At 49.9% G+C, this 10,859-nt stretch overlaps 1 protein-coding gene across 4 annotated transcripts in view; it reads right to left on the reverse strand.

Moving 5' to 3' along the window:
• CLSTN1 (calsyntenin 1) overlaps positions 1-4,210 on the reverse strand; it is a 107,912-nt gene extending 103,702 nt beyond the window's left edge. For 2 of the 4 annotated variants that reach the window (XM_023746355.1, XM_023746356.1), the window contains exon 1: positions 3,694-4,209. The gene's annotated coding sequence lies outside the window, so the exon portion shown is untranslated. Of the gene's footprint in view, positions 1-3,693 lie in introns of all 4 variants that reach the window. The other 2 variants (XM_023746354.1, XM_023746353.1) reach the window with 2 other exon arrangements.
• Positions 4,211-10,859: the final 6,649 nt, after the last annotated feature.

Here is a 10,859-nt window from a genome sequence, read left to right on the forward strand (position 1 = left end):
TTTCCCCGGCAGCCTTTGCACCGAGTGCCCCCTGGGCCTCCACTGGATTCCTTTCATCCTTCCTCTCACTCAAAGCTGCCTTCCCAGGAAGCCTTTCCTGGCAGCACAGCTAAAGCAGGGTCTGCACCCCACCCCCAGCCCTTACAGCCACGTAGCCCTGGCTTGTCCCAATTTTCTGAAAGCACTTGTTGGAGCACTTGCTTTTGTCTCTTCCCAGCCTGACCGGAAGGCCAGGACACGTGTGCTTCATGCACCCTGTCCTCCTGCGCCCAGCACCGTGCCTGGAGGAGCTTAAGGAACATGGCCCAGTGGCTGGATGCAGTATGGAGACCAGCCTGCGGTGTCTAAGCTTCCCCATCCCTCTAACATCCACACCAATTTAGGGCCAAATGTCATCGTGTTGAAAGAGGCCCAAGAACCAATCCAGCCTCCAGAACCAGGCTGAGCTTTCCCCGAGGACTCTTGCTCCTGAGCAGCTGGCGTGCTGTGGCCTGTCGTGTTCTCCAGAGGACATCTGAAATGCTCCAAGTTCCTCCAAACTGGGAGCGAGGCTTTCCGGATTAAATCTCCCAATCCTGTCCTGTGTCCCCGGGGCTAATATGGTCAGTTTGCTCTCTCCTTGTGAAAGACAGTGTGGAAGACACGTGACTGGCCACTAGATGCCGCCACACACAAAAGAACCAGTGTTCCAGTGCCACAAGCCCTGTCCCCAAACCAACAGCCCACCAGGCTCAAGCCCACACTCTGATCCTACCCAGTGCCAGGCCCCAGAGCAAGACCCAGTCTTTCATTCAGGGGCCAGTTCTTCTAGATGCTGCACATCCCAGGAGCTAGGGGTCCTGGCTTCACAGGGGGGGAGTCCCTTCCTCACTGTCCTTCCTGACAGCCACACTTCTTCCAACAGAGATGCAGGCTCAGAACCAACAGGAATGTGTGTGTGTGAGTGAATGTGTGTGTGTGTGTGTGTGTGTGTGTGTGTGTGTGTGAGAGAGAGAGAGAGAGAGAGAGAGAGGTGGGGGGAAGAGAGAGAGGGAGAGAGATTTTATTTTTCAGAATTTTGCCCTGTCCTACACTCCTACATACAGATAGATGGGTGTTCCATCATCTTCCACCATTGTGGCCTGTCCCAAGGGACCGCCCACACTCATGCAGTGATCTAAGTGGGGGCCTCACAGGGTGTCTTGGGTACTTGAATACGTCTTTGGAGCCAGGTTACTCCCAAGTCAGCACACTTCCCTGGCAGAGACTGGTTCTTACCGTTTCTTCTTGCTTCGGGGAAAGAAGATTCCTGTTATTTCTAAAAGTTACGATCTTCCAGGATTCTTCCAGCTCTCGTCTGAGCTGATCCCGCCCTGCCTCCTGACAGAGGGCACACCCAGGGCTGGATCTGGGGCAGAAGGTGGCCAATGAGCACACATTTCCGCCCTTCACGATCCCATCTAAGCAGCCTAGGCCTTCACAACTCGTTTAAATAATTTCCAAATAGAATCTGCAGCAAGGGTGTCAGGGAGAAGAAAATGAATAATTGAAGAGAGCAGGTCATAATAACCCAAACAACAGACATTGCAGTCGCTGGTATGCTGCAAGGATGTTAAAGTATGTTTGGATTTGGTGCCTGTCTACGCAAACACGCTGTTAAATTGTCATTACATTCTGACAAACATCAGATTAACTTCATCTGGAACTCTTATTCTCCCCTGTAGGGATCAGGAACTTGTCTCCATTAAAATGTGTTTAAATCACATAAGTCCAAACTGCAACTAATTTAGATACCAATTATTCATTCTGAGACTCAGCCATGAGGGCCACATGTAATGGTGCTTCTCACTTACGGTTTCCCGGCTAGCCCCATAAACACCCCCTCACCTAACATGGTAGCATTTCCATTCTAAATCCTAAGAAAATCTCTGCTAACTGCCCAATCAGAGACATACTTGCTCCCTCTCTTGGAGATATAACATTCTGGAAGCACACTAGGGAAGGCATAGATGAGCTAAAGAATAGAAATGGAAATAAACAACTATTAACTACCCACATAAATAGCGAGGGAGCGGCCTGAGGCTATATATCAAGCCATAGGTAAAAGTGTCGGTGATTACAGAAAATTACATCTGATTGGGACAAACGCAATGAACAGAAACTGAGGTACACACATTTGCTGCAGACACACAGGCATATTCATGCCCCTAGCACTCCCCCCGGCCCCCACCCCCTCCACTCCTGTTGGTTCTAAGCCCGCATCTCTGTTGAAGGAAGGGTTGGCTGGTAACGACAATGAGGAAGGGCTCACAGTCACAGGGAAGGATGCGAAGTGACAAATGGAGGCCGTGGCCTGAGAGGCCACATTGTGCTCCTGGGAGACATCCGGCCTAGTCTCTGCAGGGACTTAGTCTTCGAAGCAGCTGACCGCTCTTTAGAGCAGCGGTTCTCAACCTGTGGGTCGCGACCTCTTTGGAGGTCGAACGACCCTTTCACAGGGGTCGCCTAAGACCATCGGAAAACACATATATAATTACATATTGTTTTTGTGATTAATCACTATGCTTTAATTATGTTCAATTTGTAACAATGAAATTGGGGGGTCACCATAACATGAGGAACTGTATTAAAGGGTCGCGGCATTAGGAAGGTTGAGAACCACTGCTTTAGAGGAATTGGGAGATGGTGCTGAGGGACCGAGTGAGCCGGGCTGCTGGATGGTGCGTGCAGCAGTCAGACCCATCCTGATAACCTGCTCCGAAAGCTGCTGCTCTCTGACAGGCACGCGTGGCCCTGAATACAAACACAGCTGCCTGCACTCATTTGTATTTATAAAGTGAGGCTAATGCTGCCTGAACACCACATTTATATACATTGAAATAAACATTTATATCCGGGGTGATCTTGTCCCTGCTTGGAGAATCCTGGGTAACCTCAGGCCGGGCCAGACAGCAGGGGCTCCTTTAGAGACACAAGCCACCCCTGCTCCATGCGTCCCAACACTTGTCTTCTGTCCATTAAAAAAGGTGATATATTAACTTGACCTGGGGTGGTGAACACACAATACAGTGTACGGGCGATGCGTTGCAGAATTGTGCACCTGAAATCTGTATAATTTTGTTAACCAGTGTCACCCCAATAGATTCAATAAAAAAAATAAAAAATAGCCCTACCCGGTTTGGCTCAGTGGATAGAGTGCTGGCCTGCTGACTGAAGTTTCCCTGGTTCGATTCCAGTCAAGGGCACATGCCTGGGTTGCAGGCTCGATCCCCAGTAGGGGGCATAGAGGAGGCAGCCGATCAATCATTCTCTCTCATCATTGATGTTTCTCTCTCTCTCTCCCTCTCCCTTCCTCTATGAAATCAATAAAAATATATTAAAAAATTTAAAAATTTTAAAAAAGTGATATATTTTAAATGCTCACATTTGAAATTTACATTTGCATACAAATATAAAACGATGTAATTGTGCTATTCATAGAGCTTCTATAAAATATCACTTTAGAAACTACACAGGTTAACAGCCTGACAGTAACCAGCAGAGCCACACACTCACCGCAGGAATCGCCCTCTGAAGGAATGAGCGTTACTAGGGACAGTGGAGAAGGGAAATGAGATGCACTCACTTCGCGCTCAGCCTTGAGCCTGAACCCAAGGGCCCTCCCAACACTGATCTAAAGCCACATCCCCAGACATCCTTCCCCTGGGTCCTTACCTGCTTCTGGAAATTAACTTCAGGCAAACAGGCGCTCAACTGTGGCGGGCGGGCTGCGGCCGGGGAGAAATAGGAAGGTGCGGCCCTGTGGAAACAACATGGGTCATGGGAGGAGCCAGGAGGGCCCAACGGCTGCCTGCCTGCCTGCCGGAGTCCAACCTGGAGCACACGCCCTCGCTGACAGATACCGGGCCGCGGGCGGGAAGCTCATGGCAACAGCTCTGCCGCAGTCCAGAAATACCTGTGTGTCTGGCCAGCCCAGGGGCCTGCACCAACACCTCTGGGATGAGGTGCTGACTGCGGCTGTGCGCGCTGTCATTTCCCACTAAAGCAGGTCAGCACACACCCTCCTCCCCCTGAGTTAGTCACCAAGTCCAACTGAAGCTGTGCTGGGACCACAGTGAGTCACTCCAGGGCAGCTGACCGGCAAGCCCCACACCCGCACACGAAGGTGCACCCTCCAAACCGAACCTGAGTCGGGCACAGGCACCTGGGCGCTCCCCCTCCTCTGTGCCCGGCGTGCATTGTGTCTGTGCTTGGTATATGGAAGCATAAACACACACACAACACAGTTGCAGATAACTTACAACCTACTCGCCTGGCCACAAAACCGCTTGTGCCAAACACACCTCTTCCAGGAATCAGAGAACACGGTCTTCTTGTCTTTTGTCTCCCACACTCCACTCATCGCCCAGGCCCTTTGCAGGTTATTAACAGAAGCAGGGACCAAGGCCAACAGGTGGGAGACACAAGGGGACAGGCAGGGGTCACCAGGGAGACTTGCCCTCGGGCCGCCACCTGGTCACCTCCTCCGCTGTGGCGCACAGACCTCAGCACCGGGGTTCAAGGTGGCCTCCCGGCTCAGCCCTGCAGTGAGGACAGGGGTCCGAGGACGACACTTTGAGAAACCTGTTCCAAGGGCAGGTACAGGACCAAGGGAGCTTTGAAACCCTGTGTCTTCCACGATTTCTGCAAAGAAAGCTGCTCGCTCACCCGAGGGGCCGAGGGAAACGTGTTTTCCGTAGAAAGTGAGATTTCAGAAGCCACCCCTACAGGTAGACATGTCTCTACCCCCTGGGTCTCTGTTCTGTGTATCCCTTCAACTATCGATGGCCCTGGGATGGAGGAGCCATCCCCCTCAGACTACGCTGTGGGAACAGACATTTATAGTGACTAATTGCTCTTTTATTCCTCTGGATATCAAAGCACCCAAATACCAAGGGCCCTGGGGAACTTTCACCCACGTCCCCACATTCCTTCAAAACGAGATGAAAAGAGACACCTTCCCCCACTTCTGAGGGGCTTTCCTTTCTTCACCGACCACAACAGCCATTAGCCTCCTCCTGTCTACAGCAAGCATGTCAAACTCAAAGGCTGACACGGGCCAAATAAACAAGGTTGAAGTGTATGTGGGCCACAGAAAAACAAAAGCTTCCATCTTCATAGAAACGTAGGTTTATTTTGATAGAGACATGCTGAATACAAAGGCTGAAATAAATGAGTCATCGTTAACATAAAATAATAGAACATTTCAATAAAATTAATATTTTTTCTTGAACATTAACTTACCAGACACTGAATAATTGCACAAATTAATAAGCGTAACGCAAATAAACCTATTTTTCTTGTTCTCTGAAAGCAAAATATTTCCTGTTGCTCACACCAAACACGTCAGTACAAGACTAATGACGTGGCAATCGACTGCTAAAATATTTGCTGCTAGTATTAGTGGAGAGAAATGGTGCAATGGAACACGATTATAGTAATCAGTCATTAGCGAACAGTGTAGTTCATCATTAATAATTATGTATAACAGGATATTGTAAAAATTAAGTGACGAAATTTTTATTAAAACGTTTCTTACATACTGTTATATTGGCTGGGCCGCAAAAATATTCGTTGTGGGCCGCATGGGACCCTCGGGCCACGAGTTTGACATGCTTGGTCTACAGGGCTCAGCCCTTCCAAGGAGCAGAGAGGAGCTTGGTGTTCGTGATTTTAAGGGGAAGGCAGCAAAGGGATGGTGTTCCTGGTGGGACTGTCCAGCTGTTCTATGCGCCATTTTATGTGTTCCCAAGTTACAGAGCAGGACAGCGGGGCCCGGAGCCTGAGGACCCCGGAGCCAGTGGAAGGCAGCAGCCATGCTCGGGGGCTGGGTTCTGCTTTCAGCTCTGCTCTGTCGCTGCTGAGCTGTGCAGCCTGAGGTCGGTCACTGCCCCGTGGGCCCTGCATTTTGCCATTTGTGGAAAGGAAAACAGGACCTCTACCATGTTCTCATTCGGGTACACCCAATCAGGGCTGGCTTCGTGGGCATGAGGCCTGGGCAGTTAGAAGGGCCTCACGCTGGGTTTAAGCTCTGCTGTCCCTGTCTTGAAACTCCTAGTATTTTTTGGCCCCACAAGCTATATGGCTGGACTGGAATGAGAAAAAGGAAGTCACAGCGCTCTCCAACTGCCCAGGGCCCCACAACCTGAAGTAGACCCGGCATGGATGCAGGAAGGATTTGTGTCCGCAGCCCCGCGTCAGCCCTAAGAGCGGGATGCAGAGCGGGGCTGACACTGAGCCTGCCTTCCCGGGGGGGACCAAATGACCGAGGAAACCGAACTACACAAGGTGAACAAAAAACAATACAAACAATACGGATAACCAGCCTAAAAGGTAGAACAGGCTAAGACACAACATCCAGCGCGCCAGCTGCTGTGCCTGCGCCTCCCCGAGCAGCTGTGAGGCAGGAGGAAAAGACCTGGACCCAGTGCGAGAAGTGGCAGAGTAGGGCATGTGCAAAGCTCAGCGAGGACACAGAGGAGGAGGGACTACCTGCAAAGAGCTCTGGGGAGAAGACACGGAGCTGGGTCTTGAAGGATGAATAGGAGTTTGCTGGTAGAGAAGGGCAAGGGCATGACAGGCACAGGGAACAGACATTCTTCGAACAAACAATTACTGAGCATCTTTAACGGCCAGGCCCTGTGCTGGGCATGAAGATACACAGGTGAGCAAAACAGTTTGATCCACTGGGAGGAGTGGCTCCCAGGGAGTGGGGCAGACGGATGTTAATCAAGTCACACCCCGAGGTGCCTCCTCAGACACTGATAAATGACACAAACTTCTGAGGGGGAGCTGGGTTGGGGGCCACTTCTGTGCTCCGGGGCACGTGTCAATGTGCTGCAGCAGGAAGAGACCGGGCCTTGGGAGAACTGGAGGAAGGTGTGGCTGAGGCCTCGAGAGCCGGTGCTGGACGGCGGGGTGGGGGGTGGGGTCTCTGAGAGGTGGGGAGAGGTGCTGGACAGTGGGGAGTCAGGGAGACTCTGACTTTATAAGACCAGCAAGGTGCGGCGCGGACCAGAGCCTGGAGCAGAGCTGGAGGGGACAGCCCCCTGGGCCAGGTGAGAGCTGGGCTTGGGCTGGGAGGGACAGGGAAGGGGACACGTTGGCAGGTGGAACCGTATCACTGTGACTATCTACGGAGACAGAGTCAAACGTGGGGACCGACCAGGGCACTTCTGGGAGACACAGCGCACTGGATGAGTGGAGGGGGTTGGGGGGCATATTTCGGAAGAAGGGGCGACCTAAGTGAACGTGAAGACGTGGCATCCTGGCAATGCCACTTACCAGCTGTGTGGCCTTGGGGAACGCATTCATTTCTTTATTCAATCAGTAAGTTTATTGAGCACCTACTATGTGTATTGGGATACATCAGCAAAAAAAGAAACAGTCAAAAATCCCTACATACAAACAAATAAAAAATAACAATGGGTAAATGATTAAAAACCGAGCCGGGGGAGGTGAAACAGGAGTGCGGGTGGTCAGGTTGGGCCTCCCTGAGCAAAGCCATGAAGGAGGTGAGGGAGCGCGCTGTGGGAATCCTGGAGCAGAGCTTGGTGGAGCCCGGGTGGGAAATTGGGGTGTGTTGGGGGAGCAGCAAGAAAGGCCGTGGGGGAAGCAGGAGGCAGTGAGGGAAGCGAGTAAGGGGACAGGGCAGGAGGCCAGGAGGCCTCTGTGAGAACCCGACCTTGACCTCTAAGAAAGGGCAGCCACTGTGGCCTGGTCTGACCACCCCAACGTGAAAATGGAGAAGAGACTGAGGGGTGAGAGCAGAAGTGGGAGACCAGTAAGGAGGCCGTGGCAGAAATTCAGGCAAAAGGCAGGCGGTGGCAGTGGGGCCGGAGTGCACAGGACATCAGGAGGGCCGGGGGCGCAGTGTGGAGTGTGAGAGGAGGGAGGTGTGATGGTGACTCCCAGGTGTGTGGGCTGAGCAACTGAAGGTGGGGGTTCCTATCAACCAAGAAGGGGGGAGACACAAGGGGAGCAGTGTTGGGGAAAGACCAGGAGTTAAACTTTAGACAGTTTAGAGCCTTCCCATCTCTAAGCCTCAGTCTCCTTATCTATAGAATGGGGGCATCAATGACACCTGCCTCAAGTGCTGGCTGAAAATTAAGTGGGATAACAAGTAAAGAAAGCACTGGGCATAGTCACTATTACTAGTAATGGCAACAACGACAATGTAAGTAAATGACATTTTCATTGCAGGATGGGGGTCAAATTAAACAAAAATAAGAATTTAAAGGTGTAAAATACCCCAGCTTCCTTTTCTCCCCTTCCTTCCCAGTTCTCTCATCAGCTCCCAACTGGCTCAAAGGAATGCTAAGGGGTGAAGAGCTACGGGGAGGGGGGGGGCGGGGAACAGGACTCCCTTCCATGTTTTCTACCTGCTGGCCCGGATCACTGATTTCTTGGCCTTGTGCACTGCGAACACTTTGGTCTGGATCACTGACTATTGTATAGGATATTGAGCAGCACCCCAGGCCCTACCTCATACAGTCAGTTTCAGTCAGTGACAGACCCGTATACAACAGTGGTCCCACAAGAGTGTAATAGAGCTAAACTATTCCAGCTGTCTAGTGAATCACAGTCCTTGTAATTACACAAATGCCACTGTGTTACAAAAGCCTAGAGTACTCAGTACAGTGACATGCTGTCCAGCTCGCAGCCCAGGAGCTGTAGGGGAAGAGCGTGTCACCTCCAAATGTGTCTGTTTGGCGCGAGGACTATTTAGGCCGGTTAGCTTTAAGAAACAGGAACAGGGAGAAGCTCATGTAAAGGGTGTCCCAAAATTCACGCAAGATTTGAATTTTGCGTGAGCATTAACAACAACAACAAAAAATAAAAGCCTAATTTTACTTGGTTTATGGAATCAGATTCTAATATCTGTTGCCCTTGATTTCAATCCCTTCAATTTGATAAGCATTACCAAGTACCAATTATGGCCCAGGAGCAGGGACAATGAAGACCAATGAAGACCACGGCTTTGCGTATGTGCCAGCAAAGCCGTGGAGGCCATTTACCCGATGTGCTATTCCGTACATAGCCCTATACTGTATACTTTATGAATCAATAAAAAATTTACAATTTTTAATTATAAACCTGTGTCTTCTATCAAAATTAATTCTTGCGTGAATTTTGGGACACCCTTTAGAAGTAGAAGCTCCTCTTTATAAAATGCATTTGCAGGTGTAAGGGAGTCTCCATCTGTACCAGGAACTGGGGATGACCTTGCCTCCAGAAACTCTTAGTGCGGAACTTAAATCGGCATCGCAACCTAACCCCGGTTTACTGTGCTTCTCCTGGAACCGCCCACAACAGACTCCCCATCCACCCCCGCCCCCTTCTTTCATCTTCCGCTGAAGATGGTATTTGAGGTGGTGGCTTCCACCATTTGCGTGAGTTACTCAGCTTTCCTGGGTCTCTCCCATGTATATAGGAAATACACGTTATTAAAGTTGTCTGTTTTTCTCCTGTTAATCTGACTTTATTTACAGGGATGTCTCAGCCAAGAACCCAGAAGGGTAGAGGAAAAATTACCTTTCTTCTCCTACAGAGCCTGGGTGTGTAGAAGGCTGTACCACCTTGGTTTCTGTAAGTGCACTTTGATATTCGCACAACGAAATCGCCTAATGATGCAGAACATATTCCTAACATTAAACAGTGCATGATGTAGGTGCCAATAGCACCCCCCGCTCATGTGTGACAACTGTGGCCGAAAAGGGGTTCCACAGAAAAGAGCCTCACAGGGAGTCTGATCATCAATTCTAAGTGGACAGGTCATGGTGGGAAGTTAAGCTGCAGGCATGTAACTCCTTCAGTGAAAGCTTTATCTCAAGCAAGCCCTGTCTATTGTTTCTGTACACCTAGGCTAAGCCACCTTTAAGAGAACACATAATCTTTAAAAAAAAATTTTTTTTATTGATTTAGAGAGGGAGAGAGAAACCTCACTTTGTTGTTCCACCTATGGATGCATCCTTGATTAATTCACTTATGTGCCCTGACCAGGGATCGAATCCACAACCCTGCATATCGGGATGATGCTCCAGACAACTGAGCTACCTGGCCAGGGTGAGAACACGTCTTATTAACTCTCCTGTAACCCCACCCCCACTTGCTTTCTCACACCTCCATGCAATCTTCCCTCCTTAGTTCCAAAAGCATAAAAGAAACTGCCATTTAGGAAGCATTTTTCTTTCTCTTTTTTTTAGAGAGGGGAAGGGAGGTAGAGGAGGGGGAGAAAGAGAGAAACATCGATGTGAGAGAGACACATTGATTGGTAGCCTCCCACATGTGCCCCCACAGGGGCTGGAACGAACCTGCAACGCGCCCTTGGCTGGGAATCGAACCCGTGACCCTTTGGTCCGTGGGTCAATACTCCAACCACTGAGCCAAGGTGGCCTGGGCTAGGAAGCATTTTTCTCAGTCTGTTGAGATCTTGCTTCCAGGCATATCCTCTGTTTGGCTTAAATACATTTTTTATAAAAATTCTTTACAGGTTTGGATGCTCTTACATGGACACAAACAAGAATGTCTCCAAGATGTTGTCATATGTCCCCTAAGGGGCAAAGTCACCTCTGGTTGTGATCAGCGCTTTAAAGAAATAGCTGACATTTTCTAGCTTACTATTAGCCAGGCCTTGTTTTTGTTTTTGTTTTTAAACTAACTTTTAATAAGTATTTTATTATTTTATTGACGTAAGGGTTTGAGAGAGACAGGGGGAGAGGAAAGTAGGGAGGGAAGGGGGAGGGAGGGAAGGAAGGAGAGAGAGAGAGAGAGAAACACTGATTTGTTGTTCCACTTATTCATGCATTCATTGTTTGACTCTTGTATGAGCCCTGACTGGG

This window comes from Myotis lucifugus, unplaced genomic scaffold (assembly GCF_000147115.1).
Source record: "Myotis lucifugus unplaced genomic scaffold, Myoluc2.0 scaffold_658, whole genome shotgun sequence".
In the NCBI taxonomy this organism is placed as follows: domain Eukaryota; kingdom Metazoa; phylum Chordata; class Mammalia; order Chiroptera; family Vespertilionidae; genus Myotis; species Myotis lucifugus.